The 26,606-nt window shown below is 38.4% G+C and overlaps 1 protein-coding gene across 2 annotated transcripts in view; it reads right to left on the bottom strand.

Annotated features, from left to right (window-relative positions):
* Positions 1-26,606, bottom strand: part of LOC145993868 (uncharacterized) — a 202,108-nt gene that overhangs the window by 162,376 nt on the left and 13,126 nt on the right. The gene's annotated exons all lie outside the window — the stretch shown is intronic.

Here is a 26,606-nt window from a genome sequence, read left to right as displayed (position 1 = left end):
CAACTCGAGATGCGAGGACAAGAGATATTTCCTCACGTACGAGATGAGAGTTAGACTGTGGCAAGTCTCGTATCATCTAGTGTTGATACCTTCCCTACTATTCGGTTGCTTCCATGTTGAAAAGGTGGTATATACAGTGGGATGCATAAGTATTGATCGACAACTTGTCCATTACTATTTTCATTAATTTTTCTCTTGCATCCTACGTGTTTTTATGGAATGAATTTTTACGTAAGCTGATGAAAAATTTGTTCAGCAGCTTTTTTGGCGTTTTGTTCCGATTCTTGAAACTCTCTTTGCGTAAAACAAAGGGAATATACATGGTGATGGACAATTTGCTTGGTAATACTTATGCATCCCACTCTACTACAATTTCCACTAAAGTGTTTTAATGATCCGCACCACAGACATTAAATGTCAAGTTTAACTTCAACGCTTGTCATATTGAAGTAAATAGTTTTCAACCGGAGTGACCCAAAATGACCTGGGAGCACGCTGTTAAGCTTCCATCTACCCAATCATGGCTTATTTAGTCTTTACTGCATCTGCCACACTGTGATTTCCAACTGATTTCTATGATATCAACAGCCAATACCTCTACTGATTCAGAATTTGCACCGCAGCCATCTTTTGACTAAATGGGGTAAAAATGACAGGCACGCCACTGCATGACTGTGTCAACAAAATTCACAGAAACAGATCATTCCATAAGGCTCAAAATCTACATCATCTTGCACATTTCCAATGGCGTGCCACAGGTCTGTATCGGTGTAAAACGATTCCAATGTCTCCTTTAGTTTTATTACCCCCCAACAGAGCGCCCTTTTCTTAACAAGTGAAAGACGATCACTATCACTTTCCACACTGAACCATCACGCCCACGTAACTCATTCTACTGTAGTAGCGTGGATGTACTCCATTCCCACGAGCAAACTCCGACCACACAGAGTTCCCATGAGACACAAGACTCGACCTGGTTTCTTCCTTTACAATCCCGAATGCTCCTCGACAATTGTTTTGGCGCCATTTCATTCCATGATGCAGCAAAGGGGAAGGACGTGTAGTGTTCCGCTCTTGTACCTTCGGTAAGACATGCATTATCCAATTATGAAACTTAACAGTTTCACTGGCAGGTTTTGTCTTACACAATATTGGAGAGGCACCTAACGCGTTCCACAGAAAGTAGTTCACCTACGGATCTCTTCGACTTGTTCAGACATTTGATTCGCGCTGTAAGTTCACTTTCGCAACTTAGGTGGGAGCTCGTCAGTTTGTTCTTTGAAGTCCCCTTCACACGAGTTCATTGAGTGGGGCGTTTCGTTCGCGCATACGATAGGTTCTATAATAGAATACGTCACTTACCGCTGAAAAGTTTATGCGGAAGTAACTAGAGCCTCCAAACGGATGGTTTAAACAAGACAGTCGTGGACATTCGGAAAATTAGTGGAAAATTTCCAATAATATGTTTTTAATTTTAATGTTTTAATGCATTCCATTACGATATGAGTGACCAGTATAGTAAAGAATGATCTCTCCCATGGAGCCTCAAAATGAGGTCATTTAAAGTATAATTTAAAGTATAGGTGGGAATAACTTGTGTTAGTAACTCTGCGGTGGATACACTTCTTGGAGAAGTATGTTATTATGAACAAAAATATAAAATTGAGTTTAAGTATGTTTTAATGAGAAACAATAGATTCATCTAAAATGATAGAAGAAAAGTCTTGGAAGAAAATCCCCGGAAGAATTTTGTTCTCACAGTGCTCGTTTGGTTCTTTCTTTGCCGTTGAATTGTTTAACTTGGATCATTGTGCTTATATGAAAGCGATATGTGTGTCTTATTAAAGTGTCTCCGGTTTGTGGCAGTTGAAGGTCTGCTATGCACAATTATTTTCAAGGTTGTGCATGCAACGAATGATTCTATTCACTGTTACATGAAGATGAGATTCTCATTAGTTCAGACAATTATCACGTCACGTAGAAAGTAATTTGAGGTCAAGTCTTCTCTTCTTAAAGAGCTTGGGATATTGACCTCGTTCTTTGTTGATTGTTTGATTGCTGGACGTAGCTTACGGCATTTTTGTTCATTAATTTAAACGCATGTGTGATATGCAACCTTTTACCCATTGCTGTATTCTTCTAAATCATCCCATAACTTTGTTTTTCTCCTTTGAAAGTATAACGTGTTACAATTGCTATTTTCCCTTCCCAGTCTTGTCAGTCTTCGTGGTCGAGTGGTTACCGCTGGGTGCTGCGAAGCCAGAGGATTCTAGGCAACGCCATGTTTTTTTTTCATTCATGTACTTGGGGTATAAGGAGGTGGCCTTCGCTGAAGGAATCGAATTGTCAACCTCTCTTCGTCGAAGTACAGCCTGGACTGCATTTTAACAGGCCAACGAGGCTCTGGCGCCTGTACCTGAACTGAGGAAAATCTTCTGATGATCTTCTTGTGATTGTCCCTTCATCCATCTCATCGTATCACCATTCATCCCAACCGTCGCGATTAGCCAAAAGTGGCAGGAATGCGACATTAAATTGTTTCAATCAATCATTCATCTACATTATCGGTTCATCCTCATCGATGTGGTTGGCCAAGGAGAGGTTGGAAAGCGACGTAAGAAACCAAATATTAGAATTATTTCCAGTAAGAAACACAATGAAAGTCCAGTTAGTTAATCGGTATGCTGCCCGGCCTACTATTTCTCCTTAACCATTTCAATTGGATTTGGAACTTCCAATTGATTTATTCATGGGTAACCAGAAGGGGCGCAAGAAAGAGCATGTGACTACTCTGTAAAATGAAATTGTCGCGATTTTTGTGCAAATTGAAGTAAATAGAATTCTTTTGAGGTTAAAGCCTAAGGTCTCGGATGATTGATTGCTTTGATTTATTTTATTTCGCTTTTCTGCCACTTTTGGCTAATCTCGAGGATGATGATGAGTGTTGAAGTGATGGAATTGATGAAGAGACACTCCATGCCCGGGCCGGGGTTCGAACTCGTGACCCCTGGCGTCGTAGCGCGCTGTGCTAACCACCCCGAAATCTCGGATGATAAGATTCGTTCTCGGTCTCGTACATGAACCGAGAAGATCGATAATAGTATATTACTCTGTCTTTAAAACCAGGTGAATGCCCCGGGACTCGGTATTAGGCCTTAAATCCAGACGGCCAGTCGGTTCCTGGATATTTTCGCAGGGCATGGGAAGAATGTAGTTCGCAGTCAATAGCTGTGATTGAACCATCGCGTGTCGGGGGCGAATTATCCGAAGACCCCCTTTGTCGAGCGGTGTTTGGAAAGCCGGGTTCCTTCCGGAAGTGCGGGGGAAGAGGATGGAGCTTTATCTGGATCGACCTGGCATCCTTTTTCTGAATGGATTCCGCGCTTTACTTCAGGGTCACGTGAGCACCTTCTGCTTAAATTTTTCCTATGTTGTTGGAATTAATTTTCAGATTTCAAAATGTAGTAGTCGAGAAATCCTATTGTATTGATGAGATGAGGATGATTTTAACGAACGGAACCACACCTGACATAATAGATTAAAATTAACGTCGCCACAAAATCTGTACAGTTCTTCGACTGCACACAGCTGTCCCCAGCCCCGTAGCTAGATATTTTGGCACCGAAGGCAGAATTGTGATTTTGCCCCCTTCATTCCAGGATAAGTGGCGAATTGCCATCGCCATTGCATTGTCATTTTGCCACAATGTGATGTGGACATGGATGTTATTTTTGAGCGTCACTTCATCAAATCATCATTCATCCTTATATTCGCGATTAGCCAAAATTGACAGAAAGGCGAAGTAAAATAAACCAAACCGATTAATCCATCGATTGATTGCAATGTGATGGCCATAATTTGAAATAAAAACATCAACATGCGAAAGACAATGTCTGCTTAATACCTACAGAATTTCATTCCTTTACACGGACACTTCTGGGTTGCAATGATTCCATTGAAAATGAATGGGATTATTACAACCCAGAAGTGTCCCTGACTACAAGTCTCGTGTGCTTTCTTGTGTGTGAAGGGGAGGAAGGAGGGTTTTGGTTAGCCTTATCCAACATTTCTAAAATGTGAGAATTTAGGAATTCACCCTCAAGTTGGGTGCCAATGAACCTAAAAACACGTCATAGGAAATTTGGAATCAGAGCGATATTTTCCGACCCACGCGGTTTTATTTTTTCATGAGGATAACGTGCCTAAAATGTAGCATTACCGCTAAACCTGCCTCTATGACCCTCAAAGGGTCTGATCACTTTAATGATTTTTTTAAACTTGAGCTCAAATGTATGCTGAAGGTCATGGAAGAGTCAGTCTCTCACAAAATACATAGCCTATTCATTGCAGTAACATTACACAGGAAATGTTTGTATAATAATAACAAGATTATGTAAAATAAGAAAGTACAAGTCACGACTTAAGTACTTACGTGACATTAAATAAAGCAGTGCAGATCATAATTTAAGTACTTGCCTGACATTTGCTAGGCAAGTACTTAACATCATGTACGTACATGAGTATGTTGTAAATACAACATACAAATACAATTATGCCTGTATGTGTGTATATTTGTTGATATATGAGTATATATATACATGTGTATAGTTATGAATGTCTGTATATAGATATGTATCTTGTTCTAACTCTGTAAATATCATTTTTAGATTTATGTTCACTATAATATTTGTGCTAGTATTCTTTACAAAATGATTATTGTAGTTTTGCTCTTTCTTCTTCTTTTGTTTTGTATTGTTGAAATTGTAATTTTTTAATTGTCTAAAATATATGTAAGCCTATTGTAATTGGAGCGAAAGCTCTGTTATAGGTGAAATAAATACATAAATAAATCATACACGGTGAGTCATAAGTCTCTTAACACCCCTATAAAATGTAAATAAGTTTTGCTGGGTACAATCTCGCTCGGATCCCAAACTTTGAGTGGGGTGCGGGGGGTGACTTGCTTGACTCTAAAAATTTAAAAAAAACTGGATTTTTAGTAAATTTTGGACCAGGCTAAAAGAGGCTATAATTAATCAAGATAATCGTGTCATCCCGGAGTTTGTAACCTGCACAGTGCCAAGAATGAAACTTATAAGCAAATAATGGAAAACATAAATGTTGGGTAAGGGCAGTAGACCTTGAAGACGTTTGAGTAAGTATTCTCTCCCAACTCATTTTATCTGAATGTCCTTACTGTGGTCAAGCAGTTGGTCCCAAATTCCAACATGCACTACAACGCAATGCTGCATGGAATTATACATTTCAGGCCACCATGTCTTGGATAAGACCAATTCAGTGTTGCAGAAAGTGACATTTGAAGTGAACCCAGCGTACGTTCACGTTTCGTCCATAAACCAAAAACTGGCTTGGTCCGTATTCTGATAACCTTCTGAGAAAGCCTATTGAGTGGTCCACGGCACGATCTCTCTACCGAAGGAACCTGGTTCGAGCCCCGACCTTTGTGACCGTTCTTTCTTAAACGTTGTTTAATCACCATTCTTCATTGTCATTGCTGTCGCGATTAAGGTGACACAAAGTAAGAAAAATTCAAATTGACAAGTGTACAATTGATAATTCACCACCTATTTGTTTACCTTTTTATTCGTTTCTTTTCATTCTATAGCCCTTTCAAAACATTTTCTCCATTGCTGACGGGCATCCTGTGCTGTAGGCCCTCTAAATCTGGACCTGGCAATACAACTTGGATTGCTACTCATAGGATAAGTAAATAGTCCCAACAACACTGAACAATTTCACCAGTCTCTCAGCTCTTAGATAATCTCCTGTTGAAAAGCGAACATGAGATCCAAGGTAATTAACTCATTGACTCTTCTCTTTCTCCGCCTCCCCTACAATATGAAGTACTGTTACGATCCCAAGGTCAAGGCCAACAAACAAGGGAAGCGCAATGGGTAATAATAGGTGGGATTTTTAACGGTGAAAATCGAGCAAGGGGAGAACTATAGCAACGCGCTCTACTAAACTCATGCACGCGACTAAGTGATGGAAGGAAGGAGTGTTCCTTTCGAATCGGAAAATTGGCTTATTAGCAATTGATTCAGTAAAATAGCTTGCTCCATACACGGAAAAGGGAATCTGTATAAGTTTTCATTGCTTCTTTTTCACAAATATGCGAGTGGAATAAATGTAAGTTCACCACAGTTCTAAAAGCAGTTTTAGCTGTAATAATAATGACAGCAAGCCAGTCCCAATTATACCCTTCCACATTAGCCACTGATATTATTTTAGCCGCAGGAATTATTAAGAAATCACTATATTACAAAACTTATTTTGCACACAGCTTTGTTTACATATGAAATTTGAAACATTCACTCTCTTAATAATAATAGGCAGAAACCCACATTCAGAAAATCGGCTCGGTTAAAACGTTAAACTGAATCAAATTAATAGGTAATATTCTCGTCTTCGGTGCAAGTGATCCCGAGTTCGATCCCCGGTGGGAGCTTCAGAATTTCCGTGTTCACCTAGTATTGCGAGTAAAACTCGGGAGCTTCTTGAAAAGATGGCATAGCGGACTATGTCTAGAAAGCCAGGAAATAGCGGCGATAGCACTCTATTCGCCTACCACATGTACAGCACAATAAAAAACTGCTTTGTACGACTTGAACCTCAAAGGTCTATTGTACCACAGACCTTAGAAGAGAAGACTCAAATTTTGAACTATTCTGTTTTTCCTGCAGTCAAATGTCCTTACGGGTACCCACAAATTATTGGTCGATTTTGTAAGACCATATGTTTACCAATACTGAAGAGAAATACAAGATACTACCACCATTTGAAAGATAAATATTTGCAGTTTCACACAGACCTTAAATGCATTCGATGTGCACCCAACGTGTGGCAGGACAGATGTCCAGGCTGTACGCCCCTTTCCGCTTAACCTTCTCGCGCATGTCATGCGTGAATGCATGACGTTTCCGATGGCAATGTTGTGGCATCTTCGCAATTCTGGCAGTGTTTGTGGAAGTGAAGAAAAGTAAACATCATCTTTGATGAAACCCCACAGGAAGAAATTGCACACTGTGAGGTCCGGTGATCAGGGTGACCTTGTGCTTGAGAAAGTTTGGCTAGAATGGGAACACGTCCTGCCGCATGTTGGGTGCATATCGAATTTAAAATTTTGGGAGCGTCAGCACTTAGGCTATTTTGCTCCCTTCACATTATATGGGGCCAGCCCCTTATCATTACAAATAACAACTCTAACGTTGCTTAACTAAAAATCTTAAAATGTTCTGACTTTTGTTAAAAGCTGAGGCTGTAAACAGGCACTCAGCACACACAAGGACAAAAAACAGGACAACACACACAAAATTATACTGGCCATAGTGCCAGTCGCCAGAGCCTCGTTAGTCTTTAGTCCAGGGTGCACTACGTGGAAGTGAGGTTGACTTTTGGGCGCCTTAGAAGAAGGCCGCCCCTTACACCCCTTGGGTGCATATCGAATGCATTTAAGTCTGTGCTAAATTGTAAATATTCCTCTTTCAAATAATATCATGTATTTCTGTTCGGTATTGGACAAAACCTAAAGATAAAACCTTTTTTATAAAGTCATTTTATGGTCCTCAGTTGACTGGTTGATCTCCCCTCTCATTCCCGTTATTGCTATCATGACCCTGCTAACTTCAGTGGCAACAGGAAAGAAAGACGTTTGTACGAATGTAGTCATTGTCGGAAAGAGAAGCAATGTTTTAAAAAAAAATCAAATGTTGCACGTCGGTATGACTTCCTGTTTACGTAATCCAATCAAGGACACCGCAGATATGAAAACTTGTTGATTGCTCTGATAAAGCAACATCAGCGCCAACTACCGGTTGGCTGGATGCTTAACTCCCACACCACTAACATTTCATTTCCTGGGAAACTGTCGCATTCAAATTTTACATCGACAACAACGAACCATGGCAAAAGACTAGTTACAAAATATGTTCGTTGCACATTGTACAACTTTACACTGGTTCGATGTAATGTCAGTGATTGTACTTGTAAAATTCAATGAATAGTACTAAAGTTACAGTTAAATCTAGACAGGCCTGTGTGTGAGTTGTTTTTGGAAACAGCGTTACATACGTAACTTGAGGGTGAGTTCATATTCGGTCTTTTTGGTTCTTCCGAGTGAGATTTTGAAAAAAGTTATTTCTAGGCCTTAACATGCAGTTTGGAACATAAAGATTTAAACTCGAGAGCAGATGAAATGAATCTCTTTTACCGATAACAAGTTTAGAGAGCAAAGTGTAGCTCCTCTCCTAGAGTGACGAAACATCCAAGATTTCACATAATGTGCTGCTATAGGAGAGAACGTCGGATATATACCATCAAGTTAAATAGAAATATCTGAAAGTTAGTTTGTAGTTTCTCAAGTTTTTCGATCTTTTTCTCGATTTGTGGGTCCAAAATGACAGAGAAATATTTGAGTTTAACTCTGACGATTGATTTGTTGTTTTAAGTCCACTTTATGCACAGGAAGGCTAATCGGGATTTGACCTACAGTTTAAAGTGGGATCCGAACCAATGTGCCATGTGCCTCCACCGGCTATTGAACCCGGGACCCCTTGATTACAAGGCGACGACGTTACCACTACGCTAACTCTGACGAGTGCATAGTATACAGCATATTTCAATAGAAAGGGTTTCATTTTTACTCAATTGATTATCTATCCTCATTACAAATCCTAAATTTCTATAAGCTTCATTGAAACTGTCTGGTTGGAGAGTTAATGTTTGGTCAAAAATGATCCCTAGCTCAGTAACGGTATTATCTCTTTGTATTTCCACATTAGGTGTTCGTTGTGAGTGAATGATACAAGTTCACAAGTTCAGATTAACTTTATTTTAAGTGTTTGTTATACTGTATGAAAAGGGTAAAATGTACGAAATTCAATGGAAGTCTTCTCATTTCGGTATTGATACACAAGAAGGAGTCGATGAAATGTTTTCAAAAGTTAACACATAGAACTCGAGTGAACATTCGAGAGTTCCATACAAACAGCTAATTTTCTTGCATAATAAAATAAGTTTGTGCTCAAGAAGTCACAATTACTTGGCGAAAACCAACATTATAATCACCTTGGATTGATAGCAAGTTTGGCAAATCTTCTCTTTTCCCTTTGAACGAAGTCAAACAAGAGCAAGAGTTACGTCAAACAGAGAAAAAGGGGGAGATGCTCAAAAGATAAGCTTTTTTCTCAGGGAAGTACGGTTGAAGTTGACTTGAGAACATAGCGTATATAATACTTGCTTTATTTCTGCTTTTAACGCTTACAAGTTCGTTCGTTTAACTTCTTCCCTGTCGTATTCATAAAATATATAATGAACACCCTGATTTTACACAAGTAGTTTCTCACTTTTGTTTAATTCTTTTCTAAAAATATACTGACATTCATTATATCACTGAGTAACGTATACACAATACATTAAAAAGGGTTTTCTGTATTGTTCTTTCTTTATATGTGCGTTATAGTTTCCAATATATGAAGTAGAGTGAGGGATGCATACATATTACCAAACAGATTGTCCACCAGCATATTTATTCTTTTTGTTTTGCGCAACGAGAGCTTCAAGAATTGAAACAAAACAATTTGCTGGCAAAGTCTGCACCTATTTAAAAACATGTGAGATGTAAGAGAAAATTAATGAAAATAGTCATGGACAATTTGCATCTCACTTTACTAGGGATTAACATGTATTGTTTGTTTGAAATAAGAAATAATTGTGTAATCAAAACAAAAAGGGCAACTAAACAATCTCTATACATTTTAAAATAGTAAGAATTACACAAAACTTCAGCAAAAGCGAGAAAGATGCATATAATTCTTGGATGACATATCGTGTAAATAAATATAAGTTTTGTCAAGCTAATTGCAAGTGTAAAGGTGACGCGATCTATTGCACTGATCTTCTACTCACAGTAATATTTTTTTATATATAAAATAACGGGAAGTTGGATGGTGCACACTAATAGTAATAATAATGATTATTATCATTTATCCCAAGAATAGCACAGTTACGGGACATTAGCATATCGCATACAGCTAATAAGAAGTCAAAATGTTTACATCCAGTCAGATTAATATAGTTGACCATAAAAGTATGCCAAGTTTCGTTTCGATTCAGCGGGATACATAATTGCACCCAAGCAAATTGTCCAACGCTATTTCATATCATTTTTCTCTTCCTACGTGTTTTTAAGGAACAGAATTGTACTTACGCTGGTGCTGAGGTTGAGAACTGCTTTGCGTTTTGTTTCAATCTTTGAACTACATATTACATAAATAGGTTATTTATTGAACACAACTATGGACAATTTGGCTGTAACGTCCTAAAAGTAATTAGCGTCCTATTTCAACTATTTTGTGTTGCTTATTTCCATATTCCATGCCTCTTTTCTTGTTTTCAAAGGAAGTACATTTCTTATCTGCATGGTGGGATCGAACCAATAGGCACGGGTGTCGGGAAGTGGCGAAAGGAGAACGTTGCCCTTTTGGAAAATTAATTCCAGCCTTAAATTATATACGAGTATTTCAAACATATATAGCCTCCCCGATGGCGCAGTGGTAGCGTCGTCGTCTTGTAATCAAGGGGTCCCGGGTTCGATACCCGGTGGAGGCACAAGTGGTTCGGATCCCACTTTAAACTGTAGGTCCAGTCCCAATTAGCCTTACTGTGCATAAAGTGGACTTAAAACAACAAATCAATCAATCAAACATATATAATTACATTTTAGTAACAGTAATTTGCGTTAATTATTATAAAGAACTGACAATTTCAAGTAACGCTGGTGCAGATCGTTACAGGAGAACGATAATTTCGAAATTAAGCCGCGTTTTGGTTAAATAAGCCCTACTCCCCTCCCCTTGAAAAGATCCCCCAACACTCACACTGGAAAGACGACCGAACCGGTTTCCTGACCTCAGTCTATAACAGAAATATGCTGGCAAAAGAGCAACTTCACCACACAAGAGCGAGTGTAAATTGCGGTAGAAATCATCGCCAATACCTAACAAAATAGTGTAATTGTGTTGAACAGCTGTGCATCAAAGTTATTTCTGGTGTTTTGGAATATAAACTGGATTTCAAATACTGTATTGTTGCGGATTGATGGTAAGCACAGCACGTTACGACGCCAGGGATCCCAGGTTCGAATCCCTCCCTGGGCATGGGTGTTCTTTGTCAGTGACCCTTCATCAGTTTCCTCACATCATATCGTATCCTCATCGTCGCGATTAGCTAAAAGTGGCAGAAATGCGAAGTGAAATAAACCAAATCAATCAATCTAATACTGTATTGGCGTAAAGACGAGTCTTTTTGGATTGTTGGTAACATTGAGACGACGCTTACTATCAGAAATGATACGCTCACCTTCGTATTCAATTTGCTTCAACCAGCAACATTCTACAAATGCATGTTTCCGCCGTTGTACCACAATTCAATACACGCTGGATTGATCGCACTGTAATAAACAGATCATGTCATTGCCGTATCATAAAGCAGTGAGGTGCCCAGTTCGTTTTACAGTGTCTGTGACACGCTTGTGGAGAAAGTGCTTTTAATGCACAGGGAAACGCAAGTCACTTAGTTAATTACTACTTTTTTAAATGTTTCCAAGGTCATTGCGCGGCCTTTTATCGAAAGGGGAGGCGTGCCCCTTCCATTGTCGCGCCAACCAGCACTTCTTGCTACAGTGCACCATAAAAACTAGGGCAATCGCGATCGTGGAGATAACACAGCGCCTCCCCCTTTCATATTCAGAAGCACGCTTTCGTCTGAAGCCAACTTTGAAGAATTGCATGATGCATCCAGAACGGTTTCCACTCGACACTTTCTTTCTACTTTCTGATGAGTCTTGGCTCGATCGTGAGCGTTAAAAGTATTTCAGCTTTCCCGAATGCCAGATGGAGTCCCAAGCGAGCAGATTGGAGGTAAAGAACATTCAAGATTGGTGGGTGGAAATAAGGTACCGAAGCGATGTTTTAGATATCGAAACTCAAGTGTTCAAGCCGGTCCATTTCGTTCGAGTCTGGTAGGGGTAGTGGTAACGTCGTCGCATTGTAAGCAAGGTATCTCGGGTTCGATACCAGGTGGAGGCACATAATGGGGCGAATATCACTTTAAACTGTACGTACAGTCCTTATTAGTCTTAATGTGCATAACATGGACTCTTTTTTTAAAAAAAAGAAAACTCCACCTCGTTGGTAAATTATACTGTACAATATTTGAATATTTACCTAAACCAAAATTACTTCCAGCACTCTTAATGTCCTCTAGACGCTGCAAAAGTTAATGTAATGACATACTATGTATATGTTCCTTATACAGTAGTATACTATGAATTTCGAACCCGATACGGGTTCTAGACTTGCCTTCCTAGAATGAAACAGTTATTTATATATTGAGACGAGACAGAGAACGACACATAGCTCCCCCACCTTTCGAATCCATTCCTAAACTAAGATGACATAACCCTACATTCTTAATACTAACTAGTCAATTAACATAACAGTAAACGGAGATCACCTGTCCCCTAGACATATAAAAATAGTAATACATTTCAATGAACATAAAGGGTGTAAATGTTAATAGCCCCCCTTTGGCGTGTAAAAAAGGCAATCGTCTCCTTTGGGACATCTAAAATTTAGCGATCACCCTCGGAAGTCTTCTAAAGCTAAACCTAACACTAAATTGTCACTTTAAGAATAAATTACAATTTTGACGCGCAGTTGCATACTTGCAGGAAAAATATGCTATTTTTCGAGGGCTCAGAGAATCAAACGTTATTATGAAAAGTTGTCAGTTTTTATATCCTCAAGACGCTGTGAAAATTAGTCTGTGCCATATTGAGCTTCATATGCATTGTATTTTGCATACACACATTCATTACTAATATATATGTTTTCCACCTCAAAAAGTTAATCGTGACGATCATTATGAATGTCTCCGTGGCGAAGAGGTCATCGTTACGCTCTACGAAGCCAGAGGTTCAAGGATCGAACCCTGGTCAAGGCACTCATGTATGTATCATTGTGTTTGTCCCATCGTCCTGTTCATCGGTTCACCCGTTCATCTTCGTCCTCCCTATTAATCCAAAGGGTAGAAGAGCAACGTAAAGTAACCAAAATAGAAATATGGAAAATGTATGAATGATATTACGTGTAGCAGTTGGCATGCAGCAGCTGAGCTCTCGGCCTTGCTTCGCTGTACTGTTCGATGACAGCATAGGCGGGTGGCGAAAGTCTGTACTAACACACAGTGAAATATGAAATATGAGGGATTTACCATGGAGAAATTCGACTATTAAGCTTACTATCATAACCTAAAAACAGTTTAAATCAATCTGAAACGTTGTAAATTTGAACCTGCCTCTAATGCGGACTACGTAGTACTTTAAATCAACATATTCACTTAGTAGAAGTGAGCAACTATCATTTCTATATGCAATTACTGAGAGCAACACATTAAACGTTTATGCCATCGCAAAAATTGAGATCCAGGTGCGTGTATTATGACGTAAATATTGTATAACGAACTTATTTTGTATACTTATATTATCAATTAAGTAATAATTATAATAATTATTACACAAAATGTCACTTGATAGTTGAAATAACTGCAAAATAGCCACAAATATATTATCAGTTGCGTGGAACACACAGGTATACTTCATATTTGAGAAGAATTTAGAGAAAGTTTTGTCTGGTTTAATTTTTAAAGACTGCTCTCTAATTAAATTTTACGTAGTCAGAGGTGATTATCTTCCACTTTTCTGTCTCAATTTATGGATGTTTCAATCATTTATGTAATTGTAAGCGTAAATTACAATTGCTTTCATATCTTTCAAGACATGAATAAAACAGAAGTTTCTGAAGTTGTTGCTTGTAGAAGTTTTCTTTTATTAAAGGGTACAAGTGATTACGGCGAAAAATAAATTCCCTTTCACAAATGGCGAACTTGAAGCCACAAATGCAGAGTATGGTGACTCTAAGATGACAATCGAAAACACCATTCTTTTGAGTTTCCTCTTTATTCCAGCAATCTGTAGTTTCTACCAATGGCTTCTATTGGCTGAGAGGAAGCCAAATTACAAATATAAAGCTTTTTCAATCTAGCGATACCTAAAGATGAGGGTTCTCAAACATAATCACCAACTTGGGGTGTTCTGGGTGCTTTTCAGCCTCTCTTCGAAGTAGAAGCCTGGACTATTTTGCAGACTAACGAGGTCCTGGCATCTGAGCCCACAGTAAGTATAATCTTATGTGGAGCTTGTGTGTGTTGTGTCCTGTCCATGTGTGTTTGTGGTTATCCTTTCATGAATGTAATCTTATCACCTTAAATTTTCATCGTCGCGATTAGCCAAAAGTAATAGAAGACCGAAGTAAAATAAAATTGGAAATCTCTCTCTATATATAAAACCTAGATAAATTCAGTGGTAGTGTTCTAGTATATGCTGTGCGATAGCTGACTGTTATCCAAAATGTGAAGCAAGTGACTGCCATTTTATACGGCAAGAAAAAAATAGAAATATTTGTAGTTGATAGACTTGCACCGACAGTTTGATTAATTGATTTGTTGTTTTAAGTCCACTTTATGCACAGGAAAGATAATCGGGACTGGACCTACAGTTTAAAGTGGGATCCGAACCACTATGTGCCTCCACCGGGTATCGAACCACTTGATTACAAGGCGACGACGCTATCACTGCGCCATCGGAGCCTACTTGCACCGACAGTAAAGCATATTGCATACATCCTTTATTATGTATGTTTTATCTGTAACCTAGTATACGCCCTTCTGCCGTACAAAATAATAGCTTAATGTGATCTCGTTGCAGACTAGACGAGCCAAGTTTATAAAATATTGCTTCTTCATGGCGAAACTACGACTCGCAACATACTTGTACTTGTGCAGCAATTTTCTCCCGTCAAGTTGAAAGGATTAGTAAAACTGCCGTTAATTAACTTTCTCTAAGAGAAAAAAAAATGACCAATCGTTGTGGGAACCCATTAGCACCTTCTTCATTCGACTTCTCAAGTCTGGTGCTTCGGGCTCTTGCAGCTTCCTACCTTCAAGGTTAAATGAAAGGATGTGTATTCGTTTCCTTTCCTTGAGGAAGGAAATTATACCTTGCTCTTATTAAATATGCTCCTTCTTTGTTCTTGCGGTGAGTCAGACTAGAATTACTTGCTGGTTGCGCGTGCTCGTTATAACGTTACACGCTGACCTTATCCAAGCCGCATTGTATTTATTGCATGCAATTACATTGAAAGCCGTGGGAGACGAGAACATATGTCGTTTTTTCTAACTTTCTCAGTCCTTGCGTCCTAATAATACATCATAATATATCTGTAGGATTGTCAAAATCCTATGCGATCTTGGATTTCCTCGTTTATTGAATCTAAGTTCCACCAATAGCCCCTCCAACTTTTTTTTGGAATTACATTCCTAAATTTTCTGAACAAATCAGCATTTTTCTATATTCTCAATCTTTACTATGATGATGTAGAGTGGTATGCATAAAAATTACCAAGAAAATTGTCCATCACTGTATTTATTCTCTTTGTTTTAGGCAACGAGAGCTTCAAAAAAGTGAAGCAAAACGCCAACTAAAGCCGCGTTTACACCGAGGATGCTAACACATGTTACCAACAAATGTTGGTAACATTTCGAAAAGAGCTTGTGAATTTATCAAAATCTCATGTTAGCAACAGAAATTTTGTTATCCACAAGAAGTCGGTAAAGATCAAAGAATGTTAGCAACATTTGTTACCAACGCATGTTAACATAGCCTTTTCCATGTTAGCTACATTTTCCCCGCTTCCCCTCCCGCCACAATCACGCCAGTGACAGCCAGATAGCGAGTGCGAAAGCATCGTTTCGTGCGAGGTGTGTTTTGTTTTGTAATTTGTTTATCATGGAAAATCTTTTGAGTGAGATGGAGTGGTCAAAGGATCAAGTGCTGAACTTAGCTGAATTGCACCGCGAGAAGCCTGTTCTTTGGGACCAAACTTGTTCACAATTTAAAGACAAAAATCAAAAGAACTATGCCTGGCAAGAAATTTCGAGAGAGTACAACTTTCTCCACACTCGACATCTTGCAGCCAACTCAGGTCATACACCCTTCAATGTACACAGGGTAATATCCCCTTATCTAAAATTCTTACTTTAAAAATTGAAAACAAGGGATGTAATAAGCCCCTTGGAAAAAATTAAAGTGCAAGGCTGTAAAGGGACCTGCACAAGACAAACACAACACATTAAAAAATCAGAATGTACTAAAAGCTTCCTCACAGACAATGGAAGAGACCAGCTCTTCTCAAAAAATTTTAAAAAATTATTAAATACTGTTGTCATCGCCCAACAGGGATGACAGACAGCTGGGAAGATTAAAAATATGTCTGAGTAAAGCAAAATCGTCACATTCAAGAAGAATGTGCCGAATACTTAAAATTACGTTACAAACACGACACAATAAAGGCTCCAGGCCTTGCAGCAAGTGATACCAGCATACATAAAAAAATCATTTTTTTTAGAAACACATAGGATGCAAGAGAAAAATTAACGAAAATTAGCCACAGACAATTCACCGGGTAATATTTTTGCATTCCACTGTACACCGTACCTCATCGTCTCTATGTGTCTATGTTCACAATTTTCTATCTGTATGTGGTCTTGAATCAGCTATCAGATTCAGCTCATAACTGACAACTTTTGCTTGTTCGCTTAGACTAATCACGACCATGAAGATGCAGTGTAAACACATTAAATTGATGAAGGGCCAAGAACATGCCTAGCCACGATTTGCGCTTAAAACCTTCGGTTACGAGTGATTGTGAGTCGAGCATTCCATGGTCTTTGTCACCCAGACGGCGATCTAACATTGTAAGTAATTGTGGAATATTAGTATTATATTATATTAGTCTTTGTCTGTATTTATAAGATTGAGTGGTGAAAAATCAATAATCGTGGCTTAAAATAATAACAATACTAATATCGTTAATATATTAACCTCTTACGTCGAATTTATGGACATGTAAAGCAAATATATTAATTAAAGAGACGAAGGATCAATTTAAATAACGACGACGAAATTCGATAAACTGTTCCTATCAGCGTCCATAGTTAAATATAATAGGTTATTTCAGAAACAGATTTTTATTAAGTATTAAAAAAATATCTTTGAAAGTTGCAAGAGCATCATGTTTCCTATCCATCGTTAAAATCGTTCCTCATTAGTTTGACAGCTTGACGAATTAAACGTCATTGAAAGTTGTTGTTTTTTCTACTGATAGTTTTATTGCCATAGATCTGCTTGATGGCTGAAGGTTTTATATATTTAAGTGATATTTCAACAAACAATAAAGATAAAAACAAGACCTCTGCATTTTCGATTGATTGATTGATTTGCTTTATTTTATTTCGCTTTCTGTGCCACTTTGGGCTAATTTACGAAGATGGGGATGAGTGATGATATGATGAATTTGATGAATGGACACTCACAAACATCCATGCCCAGGCCGGGATTCGAACCCGGGACCTCGGGCGTCGTAGCGTGATGTGCTAAGCATTCTATGCATTTTCGATTAGGCGTACTCAATCACATGGCATTGGAAGAGAAATAGTCCAGGACATTTAACACAAAAAAATGAAATGTCCAGAAATGTATGAGGAAGAACATGTTAAGAGTTTCCCAAAAATTCCATTCGAGCTTCTTGTGCCATATTCGAAAATCTTTAAAACAAAATTGAAAAAAATGCCAAAGCTTGTTTGAGTTTCGTTTTCAAGCTTATGTCAACAACCGCGAACCGTGGCCACTTCTTGTACTACAGGCCATCCGTCATTTGGTGTACAATGGCCTGGTTGCGTAATCTGATAATAATACGGTATGCTAAAATGATACACTTTCTCCTCGTTGAAAATTGAAAAACGCTTAGGTCGACGAAAGCGCCGTAACTTGAGACCCCCATACGTGTACGGCAATTCTTTTGCAAGAGCTTTGCATTTACGACCCATAAAATTGGCCTTTTAATGGCGTCTGTGAATCTAGAAACTTCTTTGTTTGTGGTGTTACAGTTGTCTGGCGTTTGCTGCATATTAAGAGCAACTGCAAATTAGTGTGTTTCGTCCCAGAACACATAATTAACGCCATTGTATTTACATAATACATTTGTAAAAGACGTGGACGTATACAAGGCAAGAGTTTAACGGGTCCAAAGCCTTCCCATTGGTTTAGTAAACATTTTGCATTAATTGCACCGAATACCTATAATCAAATAAACATCACAAAACTGGTCAAAATAGAACATTAGTTAAAAAGTTTATGAAAGTTATAATAGTATCATACATACAGTAAGTAGTAGTTTTAAAAATGCCAAAGTTAAATGTAGAAATAATATTCTTTTGGCTAATATAATTGACGTGCATCAAAGTAATATTTACATCCCAATTATTTATAGAGAAAATGTTATTGGTTATACATCAGAAGTGTTTAACGATAATAAATAAATAGTAACAATTAAATTAATAACTGTGCCATCCTTGGCCTGCTGAGTTGAACCCTACCTATTATTTCCGTATAATAAAAGGCTATGGTAGAGGATGTGAATTATGAACGTGTACAGGGGTGCCCACAGTGGGGGGGGGGTGTATTATGGCGCAGACTACGCCATCGAAATTTTGGGGGGATTTTATTTAATTCAAATAATATCAAATTCAATTATATATTTTTCTGAAATATTTGTAAAAGGTTTACACCTTAGATGCATCATATTTAATCTATTAGATTATGAAAAAGTTTTTAGGAGCAGGGATACCCAAATGTGGGTAGGTGCACTTGAGAGGGGGGGGGGGGATTTTTGTGATGGAAATTTGACGATAACATTTCTGGGGGGATATCCAATTCTTACATATCAGGCCTTAAATTGACACGTGGATTCTGGGGGATTGAGAATTGAACGTGGAGGAAGTGGCAAGATCCAACTCTTGAATATCAGTAATGTCTTTTGAAAAAATAATTAAATCGGTGACACGGCTGCAGCATGTTATTTGGTTTGCCTAGGTCCCTAGGTCGAATTTTCTGTCTTAAGTTGTATAACAATTTGTGTTAAATACTGAAATTGAAGGGTTTTATAAATCATATTCTCCACTCACAAACACTGTATAAATGCATATTTACATAATTCAATTTATGACATTTGATATTAATTTAAGTAACCACTCAATGTGCTAGCTTTCTGTTATATCGAAAATTTGAACAATTAAAAAATATATGACAGTTTAACATGGTGCTGTATTAAAATAAACATCAATTATTACGTACTCATCCAAACTATATTGGGGATTATGACATAATCTGGGGGGATGGGCACCCCTGAACGTTTAGGTATCCTTCTTCCCCCCTAGAACTAAGTATCCCCGGCAACAAATGTATCTATTTCATCCCTGAAAGTTACATTTTCTGTAGAACGAGAACATGACTAATATATATGTTTGGTTCTCTTTCCCTGATGCGGTGAGCTCGATGGTGAGGAATGTCGATGGGAACTCTTGCCTCCTGAAATGGTGGTGGCTCATGTGTTGCAAATCGCGATAATTAGTGTAAAGAGAAGATTCAGTACAACAAGTAATGTAACAGGGTTCTGGGTTCGATACCCCGGTGGAGGCACATAGTGTTTCGGACCCCACTTTAAACTGTAGGTCCAATTCCAATGAGCCTATATGTACATAAAAGTGGACTTAACAACAAGAACTCAAGAACTCAAGTAATGTAACAGTGAATACTCATGGAAAGGCATTTGTGTGAAGAAATATGTATATGCGTAGTTTCTTTTTATTTTAAAGTTTTATTGCAATTATTATTATTACTATTATTCCTGTTCTCGAACATGTAGATCCACAAATGGATGACATCCTTTGGCACCTCCTCAAGGCAAAAGTGTAATTTGCAGACTGCATTTGTAGTAGAGAACTGGGAAATGTGGAATGTGACAACGTACAGTATTTATTCTGAGCTAAACCGATGTTGCACATAGACAATTGTGATTCTAAAGAATTACAATTTATCCTACTAGAGGGACACTAACTGAAAAAAAAAGTTTCCCAATCTTCCTGATCTACCGTTAAACGTGTTACCAGTCAAATTGCCCATTACTTTTTTCATTCAATTTTCTCCTACAACGTGTTTTTAGTGTTGGTGCAAAGATTGCTAACTGATTGATTTCAATTTTTGAACCCCGCATTGCATAAAACAAAGTGAATAAGCATTCTGATAGGTATTAGGTATTTTGTCTGGTAATATTTATGTATCCCACTCCACATCACTGTCTGAAAGTAAGTTTGATGCAATATAATTAGCCCGGTGTTACGTAACATGATAGATACCTACAAACAGATGGGTGAGGGGTGGAAGGGGCAGTGAACGGAGGGGCGGCGAGGTTGCGAAGATCGGCGAGGACTGAGGAACCAGCAGGTTGTTCCTCAATCAGCCTTGCCAATCCCAGCAAAATGGTACTGAACCAAGCACAGTTTGATATTTGTTGGCACTTGCCACCCTGCTTTTGACATAGTGGTAATAATCTGCAAACACCAGTCTCTGGGAGAGGAAAAATTGAATTCAATGGAATATGTTTTCAGGAAATAGAATTAATATTATGTCCAAATCTTATTTCTACTTCACCAGCGGACATGTTTCAAACGAAAGGGAGTATCCGATCCAGCGTCAAGCTTTTTTACAACCATGCCACCATCCATCTTCTATATTTTCTTCATGCTGCCCGATTTAGTTCGTCAGGAGATTTTGTGGTAGGAAATCGGTGGAAATTTGAAGGTAAACAATTTTCTCAAACCTTTTTAAGTTCTATGCTGAACCCATGTTGTTTGTTGCACAATTTTAAACAATTTTGGGGGAAAATTTAAACTATTACATAACTGTTACGCAAGTTTAAAACTCTAGAAAAGTAGATGCAGAATTACAATTATCCGAAAAAAAAGTAATTAATAATAAATCCTAGCACAATTTAGAAACATTTAGCATAATTTCGAAGTTTAAGCAGCATTTTTTGTTATCGTGAACTCACTCGACGACAGGGAGGGAGAAGAAAATCGAAATTCTTGAAAAATCTGAAATATCGTTTATGTTATTTCCGTTGGGTTTTATAGGTTCACATTTAAATATTTCATAGTTCAAAGTGAGGAGCAAGGGCTCCTTGCTATAACTTGAGCATGGGCCTGCAGCTAACATTCTAAGCGCAATGGATAGTACAAGCGATACGTGTGAATGTAATTGAACGCATTTTTCAAACCTTCCTCAGTTTACCATAATTTCTTCCTACACTCCGAAAAAGTCACGAGTCGTCACTGGTAAATACAGCACATGTCCTTTGAGAGATGTGTCCAATAAATTTATATTATCTATGTGCTTGTATAACTGCAAATATTATTATGTTGATCCCCTTGTGTCTTGTTTAATTCTGGGATTTCTTGCCGTACAATATGGCTAACGCTTCAAGCGGCAGTAGAAGAGAATGCAATGCATGATTTAGTGGGTCGACGTCTTCGAATCCTTCTTTTCTTTTGTTGGAGGTGGTTCGAGTCAAAGTGACCTGGACTGAGACTGCTACAGAAATTGTACAGTGGGATCCATGAGTATTACCGTGCAAATTGTCCATCACCATGCTCATGCTCTTTATTTAACCCAATAACAGCTTCAAGAATTAAAAGAAAACTCAAAACAAGCTGTTGAAAACTTCTGCATTAGCATACATAAATATCCATCGCTTAAAGAGACATAGGATGTGAGAGAAGAATTAATGAAAATAGTCATGGACAATTTGCACGGTAATACTCATGGATCCCACTGTACATAAGTTACTTTTCTTTGAAGCAAGATACATTTTTAAACCTTGTTTAATGTGGATTCGGTGCTTTCCTTATTCTCGATTTGGCGTTGTATCGCCACCGATGAAGAAACAGGAGGGTAATTTACATTAAAAGGGACCTGGTTTCGCGATGAGAATGCAGCCCTCTGACGGGCACTTCCACCATTTGATTAACATTCACGGAAGTGTGTAATTGTTACTCGCGCGTTAACAATTTGACAGCGGGATGAAAGGGAAAGTGCAAACGGGGAGGAAGTATCCGAGAAGGCACAAGCGTTGTACAATTAACTGTGTATTCCTCCTCTCAAACCGCATGCCATTAAGAGTTAAAAACAACGATTCCGAAAGCAATTAAACAAGAAACTGGTTTTTTGTGTTCTCATTTAGCTAAATGGATTAAAAGACCTGTCTCTTCTGCGTACGGGGTGATTTTACCAGAAGCTAAATTGGAAGGAGTGTAACATTTTTCTCTACTGATTTTACACTTAACCAATTTTTAATAAAAACCAGTGGCATCGACTTCATGCGACTTAGGAGGGGAGGCAAGATTTGCAAAATATAAATAACCTGTGAAGTAACTTTAAATTATAAGGTCACAAAGCTTACATTAGCTTGAAAATTGTGATAATTTATTAACTTCAACCGGTGTATGTTAAAAATTGCATCATGGGTAGTCATGGTGCTGCTTGTACCGAAGTAAGCATTTCGTTAGGCAGGTAGGTTGATCCCTTAAAATTACCTGTATTTTGTTGTTTTATTCCTGTAAAAAACGCACATTTTTTTGCATTCTGTATGTTAATACAGATATAATAATGCTTTAATGAGATATGCTATGGTATGGGTGTCAACTACTGCATTCTTTGGTATTTACCACCCGTCTGTAAGAACACCCCTTTCTTTCAAATGAGATAAGAGACTGGCCTACCTTGTGCTTTGGTGATGTTATCCCTTGCACTCTTCGATTGCTTTGGTCATGCCATGAGAGATTAATTCTGTTCATATCTTGTAATTACATTTTTATTGTGATTATAGGGGTTACTATTGTCTCTGTCTGTAGCTGAGCGAGTTGGGTGCTCTACTCGCGATATCAACGTGGCAATCCTGGGTTCGATTCCCGACCAGGGAATGGCTGCTCCTTTGTCACAACCGCCTTGTGTTTGTATTTTAATTTTTTTATACACATCGACGCGACTATAACCTATATGTTTTCATGCAGTTTGTTTGGTGATTTAACGTTTGTTAATATTCCGAAATCTTTAAATAACGTACTTCATACAGTAAGTATGAGCAAGTAAGTAATAGAGCCTACAATGTAACAGGTAACCGTAGAATTAGACAAGCTGTAATCGTATCACTCTAGGTAAATAATTAAGATAATTGTTTTCATGGTTTCTTGTTCAAGGAAACAGCAATTAAAATTTGAACATTATTTTGCAATAATTGTTTACCGTCTCTTGAAATCTTACCAGAAGTCACTCTAAAACAAATACCGCCGAGAGTTCCCGAATGACGAAGTGGTTGATGGACTCACATGAATATAAACACCTTGATAAAGGTCGACGGAACATTACCCGACTTCTCGTAATGAAGTCCACCTTGCCTGCAGGTATAATATACTTATATGTTCCCGTACTATTAAAAGCAAAAAGCGCAATTTGAATATTGCGCAATTTAAAGCAACATGTACGGTTTCTTTTTCTTTTCGTTTGTTTTACAAGTCTTACAACACTTTAGCAACGCATACAGTTAGATCATCGCCCGCGCATAGGATATCCGTAGCTTGTAAAATAGCACCGTTAACTGCATTTTTGTCGTGGACAAGTTGCTCAATCGAGATTGTCGCGTGGGAAAGCGAACGGTCAGTCAGCGTGCAATTCGTACAATAAACCAATTCCTTGCACGCAGCCGATGGCGTGGATATGGGAGGATTTGGTGGAGGCAATATCCCCCCCCCCCACCTTTGACTTTCCCAAAGAAAGGACGCAATCAGAATAGGCGGTAAAATGCACTAGGGAACGAATTGTTAGTTGCTAAAAACTGATTTTTTTTATGTTCTACAAACAGTGGAAATGTGGGTAAAATGCAAAAATATTTGCATTCCAATTGTGACAACAGGGCGTTATTTACATTCTGTTGATTACAGAACAACAAAGCACATTTCCAAATTATCCATTGATAACGCACGCCAATTACTGTATCTGAACAATGACTTATAATTGAAAACGACCTTTCCACGTCACACGTTGCCAGACGTGCATATTTGAAGTGCGAGATGTCATGCACACTTACATAACAAATTTCACCTACATGTTCGTGGCCTTGTAATCAAGGCAGGGGTCGCAGGTTCGATACCTCGTGGAGGCTCAAAGTGGTTAGCACTTTAAACTGTAGGTTAGTATACATATACAACATCATTGTAGGCGCTGTAGCAGCAGCGACCGGTGTGTTGTGGAGTCCCAAATAAGATAGACTATTACTAATTTGGGACATATTTCTTCTATTTTATGGAACTCCAAAATATGTACATTTTATTGATTGAATTGTTGAATTTGAACAGAGAAATAAATGTATTCCTAAGGAAATTTAGGAAGGCCATATCGTCGATGGGATGATCAATTTTTGCAGTCACAGAACGGGCTTTGGTTACTCACGCCTGCAAGAGGAACAAGAAGAAATTGCATCATTAGAAAATTGTATACAGTGGGATGCACAAGTATTACCAAGCAAATTGTCCATGACCGTGTTTATTTTCTTTGTTTTATACAAGAAGAGTTACAAAAATTGAAACAAAACTCCAGACATCCTCTGCACCAGCATATGTAAAAATTTAGTCCTTATAAGCACGTAGGATGAAAGATAAAAATTAATAAATGTAGTCATGGACAATTTGCGGAGCATTACTTGTGCATCCCACTGTACTTTAATATGTTACTAGGCCAATTGGCACATTTTGGGTTTTGTGTGTTCCTAGTACTTATTTTCGGCAAGTTTTCAGGTGTAACTTATGCCAGGAATTTGAATATTTATAAGCTCACTCCCGGTAACATCTTTTCACAAGAAAAACTCATAGATTACTGGCCAGGTTCTCACAGAAGAGCTTCATTTTTTTATTATTATTATTTTAGTTTCAGACGGTAGCTGAATCTTAAATTGCAACTCGCTACGCTAACGACTAAGGAGTCTGGTCGCTTTTTTTTTTCGAACACTTCATACATTATTCTTCCTTGGTTCTCAGCGAAGGAAATTTCTGAAAGATTTTCTCACAGATGCTGTTCCTGGATGGCAGATACGAATGAGATTCGTTTTTTATCTTGCAAATGGTACACGTGTGGAAAGAAGAGATCACTTGATATTATATTTATGCGTTTTTATATGCGCATATCTTGTACGCAATATTTCCTCTTCTTGTCTCTGCGTTTTCATCACACGTCATATTCTTGCAAGAAGTTCCTTCTTTGGACAAATCAGAGCTGTTCTTATACGTAGTCATATACTAAAGTTTGATTGTTGACTTGCGCAGATGCTTCAGTATAATTTAGTAAGTATCTGTCGCCACAAAAATGTATTTTTCTAACTCTATCAATGTCCTACAAGACATACACCACAGAGATCTAGTAAATATGGTTTTGATGTGTATTCCGAGTCCATACATTGATGAGAGCCAAAAGATTGATAAATGGAAGCTTAATATGGATGACATACCTATAAATAATCGGGTAGATACTGTCCGCTTGGTTATGTCCGAAGAACTCTAATAGGAAGGGACATTTAAACAATAAAAAAAAAAAACCAAATCCCTTAGTACAAACCGCCCATTTAGTGTCTAGGCGGCTTTCCTTTGGGTGACATGTGGTCGGTTCATCGTGTCCCATCGCCTTTGTTTTCTGACTTTCCGAGTCAGGAGACCGCCACTTCTTCTTTTCAAGTAGCACCCCAATTGTCCCCACGTGAATGGATCAACACCGAAATATTGGCGTTCCCACCAGGAATCGAACCTGGGAGCGTTCACACCAAAAACGAGAGCATTAACCATTATAAGCTACGCAGGAGCTCGGATAAATTTAGTTTACATAATGTTTTTCAGACATTATTCCAAAGCGTCAGACACCAAGTCTCGTTGTATTCTTGAGTTTGCAGGGATCTGTCTCGACAAGTCTCATTCTTGTCTCGTCTCGGAGCCATCCCTATTTGATACCTAACCAGAACAATAATAAAGGATTGACGATAAAGTATCTCAGGAATAGTTGAGTTGAGATTCAAGTCTATGCACATATAGTCTAATTGGGACTGTACCTACAGTTTAACGTGGGACCTAAGCCACTATGAACCTCCAACGGGTATCGAACCCGGGGCCTTTTATTTACAAGGCCTCGAATTTACCACTGTGTCATCGGGGAAGCCCCCACATCTAAGAAATATGACACCACGCCAATTTGACAGTCGTGTGCACCCTCCTTTAGAGCACCTTTCTTGTCCTGGACCACATTTCGTTCTAATTGGGCACGATCGATGGCATTCTTTCATCTTTTCGGCAGATTCGGGTCATTTAAATACTCGTTTTTGTGTGCCGCATTGTGGGATGATGTCTAGAACAGATTCCGAACAAGTTTCGTCACTTTCTCTCCCTTTGTGTCCGCCATAAGGTGGACACGCATTTTCGTTTACCCAGTGATATTAACGAAAGGGAATTGACACAAGCACACTTCAGCAACCTGCAGG

This window comes from Lepisma saccharinum, chromosome 10 (genome assembly GCF_977018435.1).
Source record: "Lepisma saccharinum chromosome 10, izLepSacc3.1, whole genome shotgun sequence".
Lineage (NCBI taxonomy): Eukaryota > Metazoa > Arthropoda > Insecta > Zygentoma > Lepismatidae > Lepisma > Lepisma saccharinum.
Note: the sequence above shows the minus strand (reverse complement) of the source record. Positions and strands in the feature narration are given on the sequence as shown.